This window comes from Phacochoerus africanus, chromosome 1 (genome assembly GCF_016906955.1).
Source record: "Phacochoerus africanus isolate WHEZ1 chromosome 1, ROS_Pafr_v1, whole genome shotgun sequence".
NCBI classification, from domain to species: Eukaryota; Metazoa; Chordata; class Mammalia; order Artiodactyla; family Suidae; genus Phacochoerus; species Phacochoerus africanus.
The window spans coordinates 275,332,815-275,355,883 of NC_062544.1; the positions used below are offsets into that span (position 1 = coordinate 275,332,815).

At 47.3% G+C, this 23,069-nt stretch overlaps 1 long non-coding RNA gene across 1 annotated transcript in view; it reads right to left on the reverse strand.

Moving 5' to 3' along the window:
• Window positions 1-1,467: 1,467 nt before the first annotated feature.
• LOC125135358 (uncharacterized) overlaps window positions 1,468-23,069 on the reverse strand; it is a 35,345-nt gene continuing 13,743 nt past the window's right edge. Inside the window, exons 2-3 of the long non-coding RNA XR_007136948.1 lie at window positions 11,509-11,618; window positions 1,468-1,910 (exon numbers count right to left, since the gene is read on the reverse strand). This is a non-coding gene — a long non-coding RNA (uncharacterized LOC125135358). The remainder of the gene's footprint in view (window positions 1,911-11,508; window positions 11,619-23,069) is intronic.

The window sequence follows — 23,069 nt, forward strand, 5'->3', positions numbered from 1 at the left end:
GTTCCCTAGATCACATTATCCAATAAAGGTTTGTAAATAATAAACTTCCGATGAGAGAAATTCATGATGGAACATCAACATTTTCCAAAACATGTTTATTAGGTTTTTCTGCTTCTTTGTTTGTTTTTGTTTTTTAAGGGCTGCACCTGTGGCATATGGAAGTTCCCAGGTTAGGGGTTGAATTGGAGCTGCAGCTGCTGGCCTACACCACAGCCACAGAAACGCGAGATCTGAGCTGAGTCTGAGACCTATAACATAGCTCACGGCAACGCCAGATCCTTAACCCACTGAGCAAGGCCAGGGATTGAACCCACAACATCATGGTTCCTAGTCAGATTCGTTAACCACTGAGCCATGATGGGAACTCCAAGGCTGGCTCATCTTTGAAGGGGAAAAAAAAATCAGAAAGAGACCAGAGTGAGAGAGAAGGAAAAAGCTGAGAACTTTGTTTCCACTTCACCTTAACCTACAGCTGAGAACAAAATGGAATTTTCCCCAAATCAATGAGTCAGCAATCAACTCGGTCACCAAAACAACTGTGAGGAGGTAGTGCCACCTGCTGGTCACAAAGCAACAATTCTGGGACAACTGAAGCTGGATTTCTTGGGGGAGAAAATTAATGATTAATTTTTTCTTTGTACTCTAATACAACCAATCTTTTCAGCTCCTGTGTGTTCAGCAGGTAGTATTAACAGTTTCCACAACTATTAATACACAAGGCAATTTTTGATGTCTACAAGTGAGAGATTTGATAACTAGGGGAAACACAGAAAACTTGTTTTCCTAGGACAGCGATGTTGAAAGAAGTGGGGAGTTCCCGGCGTGGCGCAGTGGTTAACGAATCCGACTAGGAACCATGAGGTTGCGGGTTCGGTCCCTGCCCTTGCTCAGTGGGTTAACGATCCGGCGTTGCCGTGAGCTGTGGTGTAGGTCGCAGACACGGCTCGGATCCTGCGTTGCTGTGGCTCTGGCGTAGGCCGGTGGCTACAGCTCCGATTGGACCCCTAGCCTGGGAACCTCCATATGCCGCGGAGTGGCCCAAAGAAATAGCAAAAAGACAAAAAAAAAAGAAAGAAAGTGGGGTTAGTCACCTGAGTTTTAACTACAGTTCGTATATAGTATAAAACAGAGCTATTGGGATTCCCATTGTGGTTATGACTAGCATCCATGAGGACAGGACACAGGTTCAATTCCTGCTCACTCAGTGGATTAAGGATCCATTGTTGCCATGAGCTGTGGTGTAGGTCACACACTTGGCTTGGTTATGACATGGCTGTGGCTGTGGCTGAGATGTAGGCTGGCGGCTACAGCTCCCATTTGGACCCTAGCCTAGGAGCCTCCATATACCTTGGGTGTGGCCCTAAAAAATCAACCACACAAAAAATAGAGCTATTAATAGGGTTTGAAGGGAGTCTGTCTTCACCCCGAGGTGATGGCACATCTTGATAAATTTCCAAAGAGAGACAGTTTCCAGATCCTCAACTTTCATTTACTCTTTTCCAAGATTCACGTGCCCGACAACCAGTGTGGATGAAGCTGGTTTTCTGTCTTCCTCCCCTTTTATAATTTCTCTTCTCCCACTTTACAGAGAAAGCATCCTTGTCACCCGCCCTGTCTCACTAAAGTGTCCTGTCCTCAGGAGCAGGGGGTCCTCTGGGCCACTAAAGAGGACTATCCATGTGGCCCAAGAGAACTGACTGATGACCAGGTCACCAGTCCTGATAAATCCAGTCATTTCCGGAGTTCCCACTGTGGTGCACTGGGATCAGAGGCATCTCTGCAGCACCAGGATGCATGTTCAATCTGCAGTTTCCATCCCTGGCTGACACAGTGGGTTAAGGGATCCGGAGCTTCAGCTTAGGTTGCAAGTGGGGCTCAGAATCTGATCCCTGGCTCAGGAACTCTATATGCTGGAGAGAAGGGGTCAGAAAAAAAAAATCAGGTCGTTTCCCACGCATCGTTTAAAACAAAATTAGAGGAGAATCTAATTGAATTGCCCATTAATAGAGCATTAAAATTAACGTCGATGAAAAATCACTAAATGATTTCTGACATATTATGAAAAAGGAACTCAAAGAATTGAATGACATGGCTGCGACAAAACTCCTTTCAGGAGTTCCTGCTGTGGTGAAGTGGGTTAAGAATCTGGCACAGATTGCTGTGGATTGCTGTTGAGGTGCAGGTTCCCCAGCCTGGTGGGTTAGGTTGCAGCTGCGACTTGGATTCAATTCCTGGCCCAGGAACTTCCATGTAACCTGGGTATGGCCATAAAATTAAACAAATCAAAACAAAAACTCCTTCCAGACCATCTTCTGATTTATATGAAGCTGGTTTCTCAGAGCATATATCTTTAAAAAAATTACTAAATAATTATGGATTCACCAGAAGTTGCAAAGATGATACAGAGAGGTCCATTGTACCCTTCAGCCAGCTCCCCCCACATGGACACTCTTCTGTAGCTGTAACTGCAATAGCAAAACCAGGAAACTGACACTGGTGCAGTGCATGTGGAAAGTTTATGCCATTTTATCACGTGTGTAGATTCACACAACCACCACCTCAAAGAACTTCTTTCCTGGGAGCTCCCCATTGTGGCGCAGTGGTTAGTGAATCTGACTAGGAACCAGGAGGTTGCGGGTTCAATCCCTGGCCTCACTCAGAGGGTTAAGGATCCGGCGTTGCTGTGAGCTGTGGTGTAGGTTGCAGACACGGCTCAGATCTACAGCTCGGATTAGACCCCTAGCCTGGGAACCTCCATATGCTGCAGGAGTGGCCCTAGAAAAAAAAAGACAAAAAAAAAGAAAAAGAAAAAGAAAAAAGACCTTCTTTCCACTGCTCCTTTATCATTCCATCCACTCCTCCCCTAAAGTGGCTAACCCCTGGCAACCACTATTTCTATATATTGTCATTTCCAGAGTATTATATAAGCGGAATTACACAGGATCTGACTTTTTGACATTGGCTTTTTTTAAGTCATAATGCTCTTGAAATTCATCCAAGTTGTTGCATGAATCAAGTTTTTTTTAATTGCTGAGTAGTTTTCCACACTAGTTTCCTATTTGAAAACTGGGGGATAGAATTGATGTCAAAGCCTGATGCATTCCAGCCGTAAGTAGTTTTTATTACCAACAAAGATAAACTCGTTGTCACCAAAAAAATCATCCATCTCATTAAGATATGTATTTCTAATGAAGTCACCTTTTTTTTTTTTAATCCAGCCGCACCCACGGCACGCACAAGTTTCCAGACCAGAGACTGACCCTGAGCTGCAAGCTGCGGCTGGTGCCACAGCTCTGGCAACGCCAAATCCTTAATCCGCTGAGCCATGAGGGGACTTCCTAAAATCACTATTTAGAATTGTCAATATCTTTTTTGTTTTAATCAACGGTATACTACTGGTCATTGTCATTGTAAATTAACACAAATTAAAGAAAATTTAAACCCTATAACCTTATGATCATAGCAAATTGAAAATATTTAAATGTATACAGTTTTGCTGGAAAGAAATTATAGATGATCAACAAAAGAGCTTCACATACATATATTAGGATAGAATTCTACGGTGGAATTGAATAGGAATTCAAGTTGAGGGAAGAAAGGAATGATGCAAAATTTCTAACTGTTGAAAAGGTTTTTTCTGAGTTCCCATCATGGCTCAGTGGAAACGAATCTGACTAGTATCCATGAGGACGCAGGTTCAATTCCTGGCCTCGATCAGTGGGTTAAGGGTCTGGCCTTGCCCTGAGCTGTGGTGTAGGTCACAGACACAGCTTGGATCTGGCATTGCTGTGGCTGTGGCGTAGGCTGGTGGCTATAGCTCCAATTGGACCCCTAGCCTGGGAGCCTCCTAAAAAAGACCAAAAAAAAAAAAAAAGGGGGTTTTCAGTATTTTGCAAATGTATCCTATGGGGTATTAAATCACTGAGTATTAAGGTTCCACCAGAGGAATTTAAAAGTGATCTAAGAGGAGTTCCCTGGTGGCCTAGTGGTCAGATCTGGTGTTGCCATTACTGTGCCATGAGTTCAATCCTTGGGTCAGGAACTTCTGCATGTCACAGGTGCAGCCAAAAAAAAAAAAAAGTTTATCTGAGAGATTTTGTTTGCAGTAAGATCACAACGTGAGATCTACCCTCCTAACAAATTTCTGTGTGTACGATGCAGAACAGTTAACTATGAGCACAATGTTGGAGGCAGGCAGGTCTCTAGAACTCATTCGTCTTTTCTTTTTTTGTCTTTTTGTCTTTCAGGGCCACACCCACAGCATAGGGAGGTTCCCAGGCTAGGGGTCGAATCAGAGCTGTAGCAGAAGGTCTACAGCACAGCCACAGCAGCACAGGATCTGAGCCGCGTCTGTGACCTACACCACAGCTCACGGCCACGCCGGATCCTTAACCCTCTAAGGGAGGCCAGGGATCAAAACCGTGTCCTCATGGATGCTAGTCGGGTTCGCTAACCGCTGAGCCACGATGAGAACTCCTAGAACTTATTCATTTTGCTTAAGTGGAACTTCATATTTGAAAAACTGATGTACGAGGTTTACTTGAAAATGTCAATGTCTACAATACGGAAGAAATTACATCCTTTGCAACAACTTAAACAGCATGAAAAAATGGTTTTTTTAAATGTTAAAACTTTAAAAAGCAGGTGGGGAAACACAGTTTTTTTCAAAATTCTTCTAGGGCATATGGGAGCAAAAACATGCAACTGCCACCACTATCAAGTGGTTTTAGCAAAGTGATTTTGAAAATGTGTGAGGTCATGAAAGGAACGTAACATGAATAGGGTGGCCCTGTTACATACTAACGTTCCCATAAATGTCCACTGGCATTCTCTTAAGAAAGCAATCTGTACTAGTCAGGATAATTTCAGTGGAACTAACCAAAATCTGACTCACGCTGAATTAAGCAGAAAAGAGAATTTATTGGCCTAAAAACTAAGAACACTGGGGTGGCTGGATCCATAGGCTTCATTGGTAACTTGAGGAGTGCACTTCTCTCCAGCTCTTCTGGATCTACTTTCCTCCCTGATGGTTTCACTTAGGGGCAGGCTTTTCCTCGTGGTGGCAGAATGGCTGCGAGTAGCCCTGCACACTCATCCTCCCAATTAGGCCACCCTGGTGGGAAGAAAAGATGCCTTTCCCAATAGGTCCAGTGGCATTACAGGAATGGAGTTTTATTGGCCTGGCTGGGGGCACATGACCCATCCCTGAACCAATGACTGTGGCCATAGAAATGGGATGCCCTGATTGGCTAGGTCTGGGTCATGTGCCTACCCCTAAGCCTGGGGCGGTGGGTCAGCCCCACTCAAACCATAGGCACAGACAGTGAAGGAGAGGAGGAGGATGAGAATTCTACCAGAGGAGAGGAGCCAGAGGGACAGATGGCTGCCTTGTGCCTTGTCATTTTGGTCAGCAAAAATTTACTGAGTCGTACACAGGGTTAGAGAGATATACCAGTCATGGATTTTGTTCATTATTAATGTAGGTACTGGGAATGGATTAATATAGTAAAGTGCTTAGATGAGTGTCTAGCACACAGCAAGTACAGGTTAACGGGTGTCCTAGGCCAGGCTGCCCAGAAGCAGACCCCGAGAGGGATTCTTGTTCTAGGGGTTTATTGAGAGGTGGTTCTCAGGGGAAGGGGAGTGAGGGAAGCAGGACCAGGGAAGGAAAGAGTTCACTAAGCAAAGATGTGGTTTTAGCTGGAGACGAACTTCAGGCTGATCCCACGGGAATCTGGCATGAGTGGCACCCCAGCGCTGGTCCCACTCAGATCAAGGGGGCCGGCCCTTTGTCCGCCTATGTCAGAGGGTCACCCACTGTTGCCACTGGGGATGGGGCAGGTTGATGAAGCACAGCCTCCCATGCTCTGTGCTCCTGGGCCTGGAGGGCAAGTGTCTGGAGAAGGGGTAGCTGTGAACTGTGGTCACATTCAGCAGGACTCACCTGGTCAAGGGCATCCGGGCAGGGCATCAAAGCACCTGCCACAGCTCCTATCTTTATTTTTATGGAGGGCACCAAAGCAAAGATAAATAAGGAAGGGGCCCTGTATTCCATGCAGGAAGTTCATTTTTTTCTTGGGCAAAATGAAAGGGGAGGAGTTCCCGTCGTGGCACAGTGGTTAACGAATCCGACTAGGAACCATGAGGTTGTGGGTTCGGTCCCTGCCCTTGCTCAGTGGGTTAAGGATCCGGCGTTGCCGTGAGCTGTGGTGTAGGTTGCAGACACGGCTCGGATCCCGCGTTGCTATGGCTCTGGCGTAGGCTGGCAGCTACAGCTCCGATTGGACCCCTAGCCTGGGAACCTCCATATGCCGTGGGAGCGGCCCAAGAAATAGCAAAAAGACAAAAAAAAAAAAAAAAAAGAAAGGGGAAAAAGTTCTCCCACGGACCATCCAGGCAGAGGGGCCTCAGAGAGGGAGTGCTCAGCAGGCCAGCTAGAGGGCCCCAAGAAGTTTCCAGAAAAAAAAAAGAAAGAACTTGAGCTGTTACTTCAAAGGTTGGGAAAGCTCTAGATGATGGGGAGAAGGGAGGAGGCAAGATGGGTGATGGGGTCAGTATTTATCGGCAGCTTATATTTAACTGGTGAAGCTCTGACTGGAGATGGATGGGGTAAGGGGAGGGAGGGGTCCACACCTCTGCAAGATTTCAGGGAGGCAAAAGGAGAGTTTCCAGACAGGCAGAGAGGATCATGTGACACAGTCGCCCTCAACTTCCTGACAGTGATCCTCTGAGTGACACATATATCACTGTGTCACTGATGAGACCATTGAGACGCAGAGAGGTTAAACTATTGCCCAAAGCTGCACAGCTGGTCAATAGTGGAGCCCAGGCCATCTGGCTCGAAAGCTGGCACTGGAAGAGAGCAGTGTGGCTCAGGCTCTGTGGCCACTGAGTTCTGGGGAGACAATGCCAGGGTGAGCTGGAAACCAGTGCCCCACCTGGGGCGGGGCAGAGGCACTGCCAAATCTCAGCTAAGCCTTCTGCTGCCCTGCTCCAGCCTGGGGCTGAAAATCCAATTGAGCAACTGGGTTGGCAGGGCAGGGAGCTGAGAAGTGGGAGCGAAGGCTGGGAAAATGGGGCTGGGGAAGAAGGAAAAGCTTGGGGCCAGGAATGCAGGAGAGCAAAGGGCTTCAGGGGTGTGGTGAGCAAAGGACTTGCCAGTGGGGTGGCTCAGGGGGGGTCATGGAGGGAAGCCAAGTTCCACGATTAGGCCCAGAGATCCCAGGTAGAGGTCCCACCTGGGAGAGGGGACGTTGGAGCAAGGCAGGGCCCACTCTGGGGCAGCTCCTGCCCCCAGAACAGGACTCGGCTGCATATTCATTTTGGAAGCAACTGGGGAGGTTCTGTTTTGTTTTAATTTGGGCGGGGGGGAGATAAAATATCCTTTTTATAAAATGTACTATTATAACTTTTTATTTTTTGGCCACATCCATGGCATGTGGCCAAGGATCAAACCCAAACCACAGCTGTGACAAATCCTTAACCACTAGCCCACCAGGGAACTCCCACCATTTTCACTATTTTTATTTTATTTTATTGGCCACCCCTGAGGCACATGAGAGTTCCCAGGACAGGGATCAAAAACAAATAGCAGCTGTGACCTACGCCACAGGTGCAGCAATGCCAGATCCTTACCCCACCGCACCTGGCTTGGGATCAAACCCATGCTGCCACAGAGACAACACTGGATCCTTAACCTGATGTGCCATAGCAGGAACTCCTTAACTTTTTTTGTTTGTTTGTTTTTTGCTAAGGGCTGTACCGGTGGCATATGAAACTTCCCAGGCTAGGGAGTTGCAGCTGCCAGCCTACTCCACAGCCACAGCAACACCTGATCAGAGCCTCATCTGTGACCTACACCGCAGCTCACAGCAACACCTGATCCTTAACCCGCTGAGGGAGGTCAGGGATCGAACCTCGTCCTCATGGATACTAGTTGGGTTCCTTACTGCTGAGCCACAGTGGGAACTCCCTAACTAGTTTTAAATGTACAATTTAAGGGCGTTAAGTACATTCATCTTGTTGTACAACCATCACTATGGTCCGTCTCTAGAACTTTTCTTCATCCCTAACTGAAACTCGACACCCATTAAACATAGCTCCCCAAACTCCTGTCCCCTTAGCCTCCAGTTATCTCTATTTCACTTTCTGTGTCTGTGAATTTGCCTATTCTAGGGGCTATGTATGTGTGGAATCATAGAGAATTCATCTTTTTATGACAGGCTCATTTCACTTAGGATGATGCCTTCACGGTTCATCCGTGTTGTAGCATGTGATGTAAATACCTGACATTCAGCTCTTGATGGTAGAGGCATCCACTTTAAAAGGCATTGCCTGCTATGTGACACAGCTGCCAGCTAAACAACCAGAGAAGGAACTAGGCCTCCCCTTCCCATGCAGGTGTCCTTTGAACAAATCCTTGGACAGCTTAAGCAATTGACAGCCTCAGTGGCCTGCCTCCACCGTCCCCGGCCCTGACTCCTGCTCTGAAGCTGCACATTAACCATATAGTTTCTTCGAACAATTTCTTTTCATTCTTTCTCTTTCTTTGGCTGCACCTGCAGCATGTGGAAGTTCCTTGGCTAGGGATCGAACCTGCACCACAGCAGTGACCAGAGCTGCTGCAGTGACAACACTGGATTCTTAACCTGCTGCACACAAAGGAACTCCTCAAACAATTTCTCATGTATGTTCTGAGCCATAAGAGAAGCCTGTGCAATTTCTTATATGTGGACATTGAGGTTGTTTTGAGTATTCTGATTTACAAATTATGCTGTAATAAATACCATTATATTTCTTATATTGTTAGAGGTAACTCAGGATAGCACCCACAAGTGATCCTTTTAGCTTAAAGGGTAACTGCTGGAGTTTCCTGGTGGCCTAGTGGTAAAGGATTCGGTATTGTCACTGCCGTGGCTCGGGTTTGATCCTTGGCCCTGGGCACTTTTGCATCTTGTGGGCACAACCACACACACACACACACAAAGGTAAATGCTATGTAATGTTCTTAGATATTTCTAGATCTCCTCAACAGGGGATGTACTATTTTGTATTCCCACCCATCATGTTGTGGGAGTGTCCACTTCCTCATAGCCTCAACACAGATTTTGAATGACAGGTGTCTGTCATTTGCGTCAACTGACAAATGACAGGTGCTCTGTAACTTAGGTCTGTCTCATTGTGTGCATAAGAACTTGCATCCTGCCACCAAATAAGTGGCCCCTAAGACCGCCCCCCCTTTTCTAGGGCCACACCCACATATGGAAGTTCCCAGGCTAGGTGTCGAATTGGAGCTGCAGCTGCCAGCCTACACCAGAGCCTCAGAAACATGGGATCCGAGCCGCATTGACAACCTATGCTGCAGCTTGCAGCAATGCCAGACCCTGAGCCCACTGACTGGAGCCAGGGATCGAACCTGCATCCTCATGGATATTAGTCGGGTTCTCAACCTGCTGAGACACAATAGGAACTCCCTATGCCCTTATTTTAGAGAAATGGCTTCTATTCAGGCTCTAGGTATTTATTCTTTGGCTCCAGCCCCTCTTTCCTCCCTGTCAGGACAGATGAGGATGTTCAGGCTGGAAGAATGGGATCCTCACTGCCATCGTCATCACTGTCAAATGTGCCTAAACCTGAGGAGGTGCTCTGCCCACTGGTGCCAAGTGGGGGCATTTATGTGGGGCGGGACTTCTTGCACCTCTCACTCCCATCTCTGTCCCCATGGCAACCTCCTCCAGAGGGCACAGGGACAACCCTCCCACTGAGTGTCAGAGAGACGAACAGCTCACCCAGTCAGTGGGAGGAAAGTCCAGGACCAGAGACCACATCTTCAGAGCCCTAATCCATGCCTGAAAGGTCCCCAGGACACCAGTGGCAGGGGTGTCCACCACTACTTCAAGTTCAATAATTCACTAGAAGGGCTCTCAGAACCTACTGAAAGCTATTACACTCACAGTTATGGTTTATTACAGCAAAAAGATACATATTAAAACCAGCCGGAGTTCCCGTCGTGGCGCAGTGGTTAACGAATCCGACTAGGAACCATGAGGTTGTGGGTTCGGTCCCTGCCCTTGCTCAGTGGGTTAATGATCCGGCGTTGCGTGAGCTGTGGTGTAGGTTGCAGACACGGCTCGGATCCTGAGTTGCTGTGGCTCTGGCGTAGGCCGGCAGCTACAGCTCCGATTGGACCCCTAGCCTGGGAATCTCCATATGCTGCAGGAGCGGCCCAAGAAATAGCAAAAAGACCAAAAAAAAAAAAAAAAAACCAGCCAAGAGGAGTCCCTGTCATGGCACAGCAGAAACAAATCTGACTAGCATCCATGAGGACACAGGTCCGATCCCTGGCCCTGCTCAGTGAGTTAAGGAACTGGTGGTGTTGTGATCTGTGGTATAGGCTGGCAGCTACAGCTCTGATTCTACCCCTAACCTGGGAACCTCCATATGCCACAGGTACAGCCCTAAAAAAACAAAAACAAAACAAAACAAAAAAGGCCAAGAGAAGAGACATATAGGGTGGAGTCGAGAGAGGTCCCTACTTGGCCTCCAGGTAAAGGAATGTAACCCAGCAGGACCCTATGGTGCCTCCCCTGGACAGACCACTCGCCAGCATGCCCTTTGCTGTAGCTCCTCTTTGAAATACCTGGATAACACTATCTGATGCATATTTCCCGAGTCATTTTACAGATGCTGAAACTACCACCGGAAGGAAAAAGTTGGAGTTCCCGTCGTGGCTCAGTGGTAATGCACCCAACTAGTATCCATGAAGACGCAGGTTCAACCCCTGGCCCCCCTCAGTGGGTTAAGGATCTGGCATTGCCATGAGCTGTGGTGTAGCAGATGCGGCTCAGGTCCAGCGTTGCTGTGGCCATGGGGTAGGCCAGGAGCTACAGCTTCAACTGGACCCCTAGCCTGGGAACTTCCATATGCCCCAGGTGTGGCCATAAAAAGGAAAAAACATACCTATACATAATAAAATGCTTCTCTGATACACACGATGGGGGGGGGGGATCCCAGTGTTTTAAGCACTTTACAATAAACACCACACTTCCTGGTGTCAGAAGATTGGCTTTTCTTTTTCTTTATTTCTTTTTTCTTTTGCTTTTTAGGGCCGCACCCGCAGCACATGGAGAGCTACAGCTGCCAGCCTACACCACAGCCATAGCAATGCAGGATCCAAGTCCTCTCTGTGACCTATACCACAGCTCATGCAACGCCGGATCCTTAACCCACTGAGCGAGGCCAGGGATCGAACCCGCAACCTCATGGTTCCTAGTTGGACTCATTTCCGTGGCGCCACGATGGGAACTCCCAGGAGACTGGCTTTTCTGTATGGAGGCAGGTAGACCCACAGTTGGTTTGGTAACACAAAGGCATTCTCACCAGGCAGGAGAGTCTAAGGGCTTAGAGAGCACCTGCCGGGAGCTGAGGGCAAAGACGTGCTCTCTCTCTGGGCAAAGCTAAGTCCTTCATCACCCTTTCCTTGGGATGCATTCACACATGTGTGGGTACCTGCTCCAGGCCTTTGAAGAAGAGCCCAGCCTCCGTGCTCCCAGGACTGGAATGAAGAGGAATCCTGTCTGGTTAAATCACAGAACTGTGCAACAGCTCCGACAGCCAGTCTACAAGAAAAAGCGGTGTAGACTGGAGTTATTGAGACTTTGCATCTGGTGTTTTTCTCTACTCATCAATGATGGACGAACAAGGCCAGCGGGAGCCCACCTCTCTCTGGAGTCAGGCCCAACCACCCCCAGGAGCAATCTCTGATTTGATTGCATCCAGGACCCATAGGTGGCGACGATTTTCAGATGGGGCGGCAAATACATTAAAGGTGCGGGGGAAGGACTCAAAGATTAACAAACCCCTTTCTTCTATCAAATTACATTTCCCAGTGAGGTAATGTTAGAAGGAAGATTGCTTTGCAATTTGTGTAAAAGGGGTGAGCTCACGTCTTTATTCACCGTGGGGCTGTTGCCGATCATTGGAAACAAACTTCCGCCTTCAAATCGGACAAAGTTCAGGAGAGAGGAGGCCAATCCTTACTATTCAGGGATGGGGGAGGGGAGAGAAACGGAAGGTCAATGGAGCCGGAGGGAGCAGGGGGGATGGGGTGAGAGAGCTGGGGGGATAGGGTGAGGGGCTGGGGGGATGGGGTGAGGGGCTGTAGGGGAATGGGGTGCAGAGGGAAGCTGGCAGTAAGGAGAAAATGCTTTTCCTTTTTTTTTTTCTTTCTTTCTTTCTTTTTTTGTCTTTTTGCCATTTCTTGGGCCGCTGCCGCAGCATATGGAGGTTCCCAGGCTAAGGGGTCTAATCGGATTTGTAGCCGCCAGCCTATGTCACAGCCACAGCAACACCAGATCCAAGCCTCGTCTGTGACCTACACCACAGCTCACAGCAACACCACATCCTTAACCCACTGAGCAAGGCCAGGGATCAAACCCTCAACCTCATGGTTCCTAGTTAGATTCGTTAACCACTGAGCTACGACAGGAACTCCCAGAAAATGCTTTTTTTTTTTCTTTTTAAGACCCCATCCATGGCATTTGGAAGTTCCCAGGCTAGGGTCGAATCGGAGCTACAGCTGCCGGCCTACGCCACAGCCACAGCCATAGCAAGGAGGCATCCAAGCCACATGGGTGAGCTACACCACAGCTCACGGCAATGCTGGATCCTTAACCCACTGAGCGAGGCCAGGGATCAAACTGCATCCTCGTGGATGCTAGTCAGATTCATTTCCTCTGAGCCACAAAAGGAACTCTGAGAAAAGCCTTCTCACTTTACCTCCCAGGTCTTCTCTGGGCTGTCCCCAAGGAGGAGGAGAGGGTTCTTTTTTCCTTTGGAGGTCCTCCAACCCATCCAGGGTCCTCAGGATTTCCATTCTCCTCCACCCTCTTCCTTAGACAGGAAGCCAGGGCCACAGGCAGATGTCTTATTGCTTCATTAATACGGGCACAAGGTTAAAAAGACCCAAACCCAACGCTTGGGCGACAGAAGCCTTGGTGGAGGCTTATTTTGGGCACAAGAGTGAAACTTTGCTCTTTTCTCCCGCCCAACACGCCTCCTCATGTGCCTCATTCCCACAGAGGAACCAGAAGGTTCCCCCCAGGGATATTTTACTGGTTCATTAACATATATTTACTGAGCACCCATTAATGTCAAGCACCGGTGGAAGTGACGTGGGAGAGACACAGATGCTAAAATAAACAAACCAGGAGTAAAAGAGTGTTTGAATGACTGGGTGGGTGATTTGGACAGGAGTGGGTTTCTTTGGTTTTTGGCCAAAGAGTTCCTGGGCCAAGGATGGAACTTGCACCACAGCAGTGACCCGAGCCACAGCGGTGGATTCTTAACCTGCAGAGCCACCAGGGAACTCATGGTTTCGCTGTGACACTGGAGTTCTCTTGTGATGCAACAGGTTAAAGACCCAGGATTGCCACTGCAGCAGATCGGGTCGCTGCTGTGGCACAGGTTTAATTCCTGGCCTGGGGCCTTCCACAAGCCACAGGCACAACTAAAAAACAAACAAACAAACAAAAAAATGATGGCGACACTGAAATAAGACAAAAGGAGCCAGCAAAGCTAAGAGCTTCCAGTGGGAAGGAAGTCAAAATCTTGACTACAGAAGGCCTGGCTTGCCCCAGAAAATGTGGCGTCAACTAAGATGATCCGAACTAGCTGAGATGTTGCTTCTACACCTCGTGGAATGAGTGTTCAAAGCAGAAGTCAAGTCCAGTTACAGGAAAATTTAGAAAACCGCAATCCTCACCAAGAGAGGGGAAGGCTGGGGAAGAACCCGGCCTTGGACTGAATGCTGGGGGCAGGGGCGGGGGACACACACACACACACACACACAAACACACATGACGACAACTTCCTCCAAGACCTGTCCCTACAGTGACCCACATCATGTTCACCCCAGTGGGGTGGTGACAAGTGGGGCCTCTGGCATTCAAGGACAAAGCTTTGAATTCTAGCTGTATGACTTTAGGCAAATACTTAATGCATTGGAGCCTTGATTTTCTCATTGGTAAAGGGGTCTAAGGCCCCCCCCACCGCACCCCTGACTCAGGTCAGGAGCGCTGTGTGTAAGGACTGGCAGGCAGCATTGTCACAAGGTCAGGCACAAAGGGCCCCAAGGGTGGTGCACAGCCAGCCACACACCAAAGGTTCTGGTGGCCCGCGGGGGACAGCTCAGTGGGATAAGCACGGTTCCCTTTGGCGGTCCCAAGTCTCAGGAAGGAGGAAGGAATGCCTTTACCATCTGAAGGGCTCTTTTCCAGCAAACTCTTATTTGGCCAAAGGAAAACATCACGTTCTCACGCTGCTGTTACACAACCGCTTATGTAACCGCTTAAAGGGAAGCCTAATGCTACTGAAGTCTGAGATTTAACAGTCTCAACTGTGATTATTGGTTCATTTCTTTTGGCCGCCCCACAGCATATGGAGTTCCCGGGCCAGGGATCAGATGCAAGCCACAATTGCCACAGGGATCTTTCACCCACTGTGCCAGGCTGGGGATTGAACCTGCGTCCTCATGGATGCTAGTTAGATTCATTTCCACTAAGCCACGACGGGCACTCCCACTTGATTCATCAAACATTTAGTAAGGGTTTACTGCGTGCCCAGGGCTCCGCTGGCACTGGAGGTTTAATGATGAATGAGACAGACAAGGTCAAATTTGAAGCCAGGCACCACCATGAGATGGCTTTCAGTTATTTTCGATTCCGGAGGAAAAAAATCATCTGAGAATTGAAAACGTTACCTCAGTCTTGTTAAAAGATAAACTGAGGTATATTAAGAGCATGCCACGGGTGCAGCCAAAAAAAAAAAAAAAATTGATTCAAATCATACATCATCCAGTCTCAGAGGGAAAAGGAGCTCCAAGGAGCTATACACAGTGAAGGCCTTTGACAGGCAGAAGGGAGCAGAACCAAGGAAGTTATACTAGGCAAGAAAGCGGTGAGAGCAGGTTGGTTACAGCAGTTACTGTTACTTTCAGGCAGATTAGCTAACTAGTTCTAGGAATCAGCTGATTCCTGATGAACTGGTTAAAGATTCCATTTAAAGATTCCATTTTGGGGAGAGCCACAACTGTAATTAAGCTGTCTTAAGTTGGTAACATGGGGCTTAACACAAGCAACTCCATGTTGGGCCTGTTTTGTTTTTCGTTTTTCTCTTTGCTTCTTACAGCCACACCTGTGGCATATGGAGATTCCCCGGGCCAGGGGTCACATTGGAGCTGCAGCTGCAGGCCTAGGGCACGGCCACGGCAACAGAGGATCTAGGATCTGAGCTGCATTTGCAAACTATACCAAAGCTTGCAGCAAAGCCCAATCCTTAACCCACTGACCGAGGCCAGGGTTAGAACCCACATCCTCACAGACACTATGTGGGGTTTTTAACCCACTGAGCCACAATGGGAACTCCTGTTGTCTTGTTTACACCAGTCTCAACCAGAGGTGAATCTTATATCTTGTACTATTTATCTTAGTAGTATTTTAATAGTTAAGCACTTTTAAAATACATAATAAAATATTTTTAGAAAAAGTAACACAGGATGTGAGCATGGTAAATTCAAATGGCCCGGAAGGATATACAGGTAGGTCAGACCCTCCCTCCCCTCCCCCACTCCGGCTCCCTCCCCTCTGAGCTGGTAGAGGAAATTTAGGCTTAGGGACTAGGAGGGGGTCTCCTAGCCAGCTCTCCTTCCTCCTCAGGCCTATTCTAGTTGTTGTTTTTTTTTTTAAATGTTTTATTTTTTTGCTTTTTAGGGCTGCACTTGCTGCATATGGATGTTCCCAGGCTAGGGGTCTAATTGGAGCTACAGCTGCCAGCCTCCGCCAGAGCCACAGCAATGCCAGATCTGAGCCATGTCTGTGACCTACACCACAGCTCATGGCCATACCAGATCGATCCTTAACCCACTGAGAGAGGCCAAGGATCGACCCGGCAACCTCATGGTTCCTAGTCGGATTTGTTTCCATTTATTTATTTATTTATTTATTTATTTATTTCATTTTTATTCTCAGGCCTATTCTAGATCCTTGGACCAGAGGACTCCGGTTTGCCGGCTAGAGGTGTGGAGGTGTGGTAATGGGCTGGACAGGGTAGAGGGAGTGAAATAACCCCCCAGCCCCAACTCAAGGTCTTCGGTTCATATATCCAGGCAGTTGTCTGGAGTAGGCATGGAAGTCACCCATTCTCAAATGCCAGACCCTGAGCTAGACACCTGCCATTCATCACCTTGGAGGTGAAGTGCTGGTAACAGGTGGGTGGGGGAGTGCCTGGTGTGAGAACCATGGCAAAAACATCCCCCCCCCCACTGTATTTAACTGTAAACTAAACAGCTTCATGTTGGGAGCGGGGGTGCAAGTGCTTCCTCCCTTAACCGCCTACAAGGCAAGGTGTGCAGCCACCACTGATGCCTCCGACGTGAACAAAAGATCCCTAAAGGATGTTACACCATGCTCTTCGTCAACAAAAACAGACTTTGCAACACAGGAATCCCAGTGAATTACCAACTTTTCATCTTTTTTTTTGGCCTCGCCCCCAGCATGTGGAAGTTCCCCAGGCCAGGGATCAAACTTGTGCCACAGCAGCAACCCAAGCCACGGTAGTGACAACACCAGATCTTTAACCCACTGCACCACAAGGAAATGCCCCAATTTTTCATCTTTTTTTTTTGTCTTTTTGGGGCTGCACCTGTGGCATATGGAGGTTCCCAGGCTAGAGGTTGAATCGGAGCTGTAGCTGCCGGCCTATGCCACAGCCTCAGCAATGCTAGATCTGAGCCATGTCTGCGACCTACACCGAAGCTCACAGCAGTGCTGGATCCTTAACCCACTGTGCAAGGCCGGGCATCGAACCTGTGTCCTCATGGGTATTAGTCAGATTTGTTTTCCGCTGAGCCACGATGGGAACTTCAGTCCTCAATTTTCTTAATTACCAACTAAATGACTGTGTTGGGAAGAAATCAGAATGGACATGCGGTCTGTTGGATGTTGACCACTTGGGTTTAATAACCCAACTAAAGCCCTCTCATTTAAAAAGAGAGAGAAAGAGAAGTTCCTATTTTGACTCATCAGGATACGAACCCAATATAATGTGCGTATGGATGCGGGTTCAGTCCCTGGCCTCACTCGGTAGGTTAAGGATCTGACATTGCCACAAGCTGCAGTATAGGTAGAAGAGGGAGCTTGGATCTAATGTTGCTGTGGCTGTGGTGTAGGCCGGCAGATGCAGCTCAGATTGGACCCCTAGCCTGGGAACCTCCATACGCCGCGGGTATGGCCCTAAAAAGGAAAAAAGAGAGACAAAAAAGGATTTTACCTTTCATAGATTTGTATAAAGTCCCATTCACTGACATACCTCATTTCTGGGGTAACTGTTTTCTCTTTCTCTTTCCCTCTCTTTCTCTAGCTGCAGATAAATTTCACCCACTATGGATAAATTTTTTTTTTTTGGTTCTTTTTAGGGTTGCACGCATGGCATGTGGAAGTCCCCAGGTTAGCGGTCAAACTGGAGCCACAGCCACAGCAATGTGGAATCCTATCCATGTCTGCAATCTACACTGAAGCTCATGGCAATGCCAGACCCTTAACCCACTGACTGAGGCCAGGGATCGAACCTGTGTCCTAATGGATGCTAGTCAGGTTTATTACCGCTGAGCCGCGATGGGAATTCCTGGGTACCATAATTTTATTAGGTGTTTTCCATACTCAGCTCACAGCTGCATCATAGAAATCGAACACCGAGAAGTTAATACCCCTTTCACTGCGGGTGTACATACTTTCACACGATCTCTCACCTTTGGTTTAAGTAAAAGATCAAGTTCCATCAAGTGAGAGAACAAAGAAAAGACGGAGACCTAAAAAAAAAATAAGCAGTTAAAGTATTTGAAATGGATGACAAAATAGATCAGTGGCTCAAAAGGGAATAGGAAATAACTAGCAATTCATAGACCTACACATGAAAGTGTGCTCATTGGCATGAACAACCAAAGAAATGGAAATTAAAAACTAGCCTTATTTTTCACCTCTCAGACTGGTTGATAAAGAGGCTGGTATTTTAGAGCTTTGGTGAGGTGGTAGGAAAAACAAACACTGAGGGCGGGTATGGAAATAAATGCAACTTTTTGAAGCACGACTTGGCAGAAACCTATGGCTCAGCATGTATGCTTTAAGGAATCTGTATTTCGGAGGCATTTCACAAGAATGACCAGACAAGTCCACAGGAAAACATGCAGCCTCGGTTCTAATAGCAAATGCCTGAGAACATCCACGAATCCACCCACAGGTGTAATGGGTTGAATTACGTCCCTCCCCCAAAGATAAGTGCTAGTCTCCCTGTAAATGTGACCTCATTTGGGAATAGGGTCGCTATAGAGGTCCTCGGTTAAGATGAGGTCATACAGGATGAGGGTGGACCCTAAATCCAATGACTGGGGTGCTTGGAGGAGGAGGAGAGGACACACAGACACACACAGGGAAGAAGGCCACGTGACCATGGAGGTGGAGATGAGTGAGGCAACCGCAAGCCATGGGATGCCGTAAGTTGCCAGATGCTAGAAGAGGCGAGGAAGGAACCTCCCATAGAGCCTTTGGAGGGATTACAGTCCCGTTGACACCTTGATTTTGGACATCTGTCCTCCAGAACTGTGGGAGAATAACTCATCTAGTTAGTTATAATTTGTTGTGGCAGCCTCAGGAAAGGAGCACAGTAGGGGTTGGTTCCATAAAGAATGATACATACACATGACTAACAAGGGGTGTGAGAGACTCAGTGGATTCCTTATTAAGCTTTGCCTTTTGCCTTTTTTTTAGGGCCACACCTGCAGCATATGGAGGTTCCCAAGTTAGGGGTCCAATAGGAGCTGTAGCTGCCGGCCTACACCACAGCCACAGCAACATCAGATCTGTGCCGTGTCTACGAGCTACACTACAGCTCACGGCAATGTTGGATCCTTAACCCACTGAGCGAGGCCAGGGATCGAACCTGCGTCCTCATGGATACTAGTCGGGTTCGTTAACCATTGAGCCACAACAGGAACTCCCCTTATTAAGCTTTGGACTATGTGAGTAGAGTTTCTTTTAAAAGAAATAAAATAAAATTTAAACAATAAATACCACTCTATTCCTTTCCCCATAACCTAGTTGTCTGGGTTTTATTTATTGCACTTTAAAGCCAAAATAAGAGAGGATGATCATATTATTTTTCATAAAATCTTTTTTCTTTTTAGGGCCACACCTGAGACATATGGAGGTTCCCAGGCGAGGGGTCCAATCAGAGCTGTAGCCACCGGCCTACGCCACAGCCACCGCCACACCAGATCTGAGCCTCGTCTGCAACCTATACCACAGCTCACGGCAACGCGGGATCCTTAATCCACTGAGTGAGGCCAGGGATTGAACCTGCATCCTCATGCATACTAGTCAGTTTCGTTTCTGATGAGCCATGACAGACACTCCTTTTTCATAAAATCTTGAATTGGAAAGATCTAAGAGAGCACCCAGTGTGGGAGGCAGAATAATGGCTTCCAAAGATGTCCACATCCTAACCCCCGGAACCTGCCTCAATGTTAGATTACGTGGCCAAGGGGAATTAATGTCACAGATGGAATTTCGGTTGCTCTTGAGCTGACCTGAAAATAAAGAGATGATTCTGGATGGGCTGGATCCATGTAATCACAAAGATCCTTAAAAGTGGAAAAGGGAGGCAGGAAAGTCAGTGGCAGAGTCGGTGAATGTGAGACTCAACTGGCCACTGCTGGCTTTGGCTTTGAAGATGAAAGAAGTGGCTGTGCACCAAGGAATGCAGACAGCCTCTGGGTACCAGAAAAGGCAAGGAGATGGATGGATTTACCCCAAGAGACTCCAGAAAGGAACACGGATCTGCCGACACCATGATTTTAGCCCAGTGAGAATCCCATCAGACTTCTGACCACCCGAAATGTAAGAGAATAAATCTGTGTTGTTTTAACAACTGAGTTTGCAGTCATTTGTTACAGCAGCAATAGCAAATGCGTACATCTTGGTCGACCCCTTGTTTTGCAGCGAAAGAAACTGAGATCCAAAAATATCAGAGAAAAGAATCAACATTCCACCTCAGAGCCCCTGTTCCTAAGGGTGTTTTCACTATAAAATCTGAACACAAAGAATTAGAGGATAAACATCCTTTCCCCTCAAACATATTTTGTCATAATCAAACCGCCCTGGAACTTTCTTTTATTACTCAATGAATTTTATTATATTAATAATTGTACAACGATCATCACAACCCAATTTTATAGCATTTCCATCCCAAACCCATCCACCCCTCCCCCAAACATTTTTTTTGGCTGCACCTGCAGCATGTGGAAGTTCCCAGGCCAGAAACTGAACTTGAGCCACAGCAGTGATAATGCCAGATCTTTAACCACTAAGCTGGCAGGGAACCCCCCCCCCCACCGAAACATTGAAAAAGTGACATGTTCTTTGAAAAATTTAGCTCATTAACATTTCTGGAACATTTTTCATCTTAAAAACAAAAATAAATGGAGTTCCTGTCGTGGCACAGTGGAAACGAATCTGGCCTTGCTGTGAGCTGTGATGTAGGCTGGCGGCTGTAGCTCCAAATTGGCCCCTGGCCTGGGATCCTCCATATGCCAGGGGTTTAGCCCTAAAAAGCAAAAAAAACAAAAAACAAAAAATAAACAATAAGGAAGGACATTCCGGAGTTCCCGTTGTGGCGCAGTGGAAACAAATCCGACTAGGAACTAAAGGGTTTCGGGTTCGATCTCTGGCCTGGCTCAGTGGGTTAAGGATCCGGCGTTGCCGTGAGCTGTGGTGTAGGTTGCAGACGAGGCTCAGATCTGGTGTGGCTGTGTCTGCGGCAGAGGCTGGTGGCTACAGCTCCGATTAGACCCCTCGCCTGGGAACCTCCATATGCCACAGGTGCAGCCCTAGATAAGACAAAAAGACAAAAACAAAAAACAAAACAAAACAAAACCCAATAAGGACATTCTATAGTCACGCTCAAAGCAACTTGTTAGGAACCACTTTTTCAGGACTTGCCCATAATTTGCTTGTCTCGAATTGTAATTCCTCTACTCTTCTCAAATAAACTCATTTTCCTGGTAAAATGACTGGCTCTTAACAAAACTACTTTTCCGCCCAGCTGAACAGGTCTGACTTGTCTTCCTTGGTAAAACGGGGCTACATTTCTCACTTTACATCAATTCAGTTTTTATTCCCATGCAAATGAAGAGGGTCACAAGAAGAAAAACACACCAGGACATCTCACGCCCAACGAATGCGTATGTTAGCAGGATTGCTATACATTTAAATACCTGCTCATTGTCAAGAGTAATAGATCACTTCTAGAATTAAAATGATTCTGAACCCTGTTCTATACAGCACTAAAAGATTAACTGAAAGCGCATTTGTAAGAAAACTGTAAAGGGGAGAAAAGAGTCCTGGTTAAGTGGTATATGAAGGAAAATTATTGTTATTATTAGTAACAGAAAACCAAATGGAGCCCAGAGACCTTAGGTACATAGTGTGTTTGTTTGAATTAAGGAACATGGGAGGCTTACGATGTTTGTTTACTTTAATCATGCTGAACACACAAAATCAGAATAATCAAGTAAGAACAATAATTGTTATTTCATTTTACTTGGTCCAAGGTATGTGGGCATTTCCAGGGCAGGGGTCGAACATGTGCCACAGCAGGACCCAAGCCACAGCAGTAACACCACATCCTTAACCTGCTAGGCCACCAGGGAACTCCAAGATGTCATTTTATTTTATATGTATATATATATATATTTTTTTGGCAATGGTATGCAGCAGCAGTGGCTTGAAGCAGGAGCTCAGTTCCCAGACCAGGGATTGAACCCAGGCTGCAGCTGGATCCTAGCCCCTAGACCACCTGGGAACTCCCAATAAGATGTCTTTTGTGTGTGTGTCTTTTTAGGGCCACACCTGTGGCATATGGAGGTTCCCAGGCTAGGGGTTGAATCGGAGCTGCCACTGCTGGCCTATGCCACAGCCACAGCCATAGCAACACCCGATCAAGCCACATCTGCGGCCTACACCACAGCTCATGGCAATGCCTGGTCCTTAACCCACTGGGCAAGGCCAGGGATCGAACCTGTGTCCTCATGGATACTAGTCAGATTCGTTTCCACTGAGCCACGGTGGGAGCCCCCAAGACGTCATTTTAGACTTTGAAACAAGTTCCCTGGTATGGTTCAAAGACTGCTGGCCTGCAATCCAGGAAATCTGGGTTCAAGTCAGGGTTTTGCCATTTCTAGGCTCTGACCTGTGACCTGGAGACTGGCACTTGCCTGCTGCCTCTACAAGGACTGAATCATGAGCCTCTTTGGCTACTGACCCTCAACATCCCCTGAAAGGAGCTCAGGATGGAGATTGGAGTGAGGCCCTCTGTGCTCTGGGAAGACTGGCAGGACAGGTCTTGAGCGAGAGAGAGATTTTCAGGAAATGATTTTATGAGCCCAATTTACATCTCCTTGTATCTAGAAAAGCACTAAAATGCTTCATGGGGACAATCTGCTCCTCGTGACTGGCAGTAACCTTCACAAGATTAGCAGCAGCCTTCTGTGAAATGCATGCTTGATTTCAGGTACGTCCCCCTTCACCAAAATCACAGATATACTGGCCTCCCCCTGCCTCTTTGGAGTGGTATTTCAGAGCTCTCTGAAATGCTGCCTCGGGCTATAGTCTTCATTCTGCCCCAAATAAAACCTAATTCTCAATCTTTAAGCTGTGCTTTTTTTTTTTTGCTTTTTAGGACCACATATATGGCACATGGAAGTTCCAGGCTAGGGGTCGAATTGAAGCTGCAGCTGCCAGCCTCCACCACAGCCACAGCAATACAGGATCTGAGCCCCGTCTACCATAGCTCATGGCAACACTGGATTCTTAACCCACTGAGCAAGGCCAGGGATTGAACCTGCATCCTCATGGATCCTAGTCGGGTTGGTGAAACACTGAGCTATGAAGGGAACTCCCCACACCAATTCTTTTTATAATTTTTCTTTGTTTTTTATTTACTTCTAATTTTTTCTGTATTTT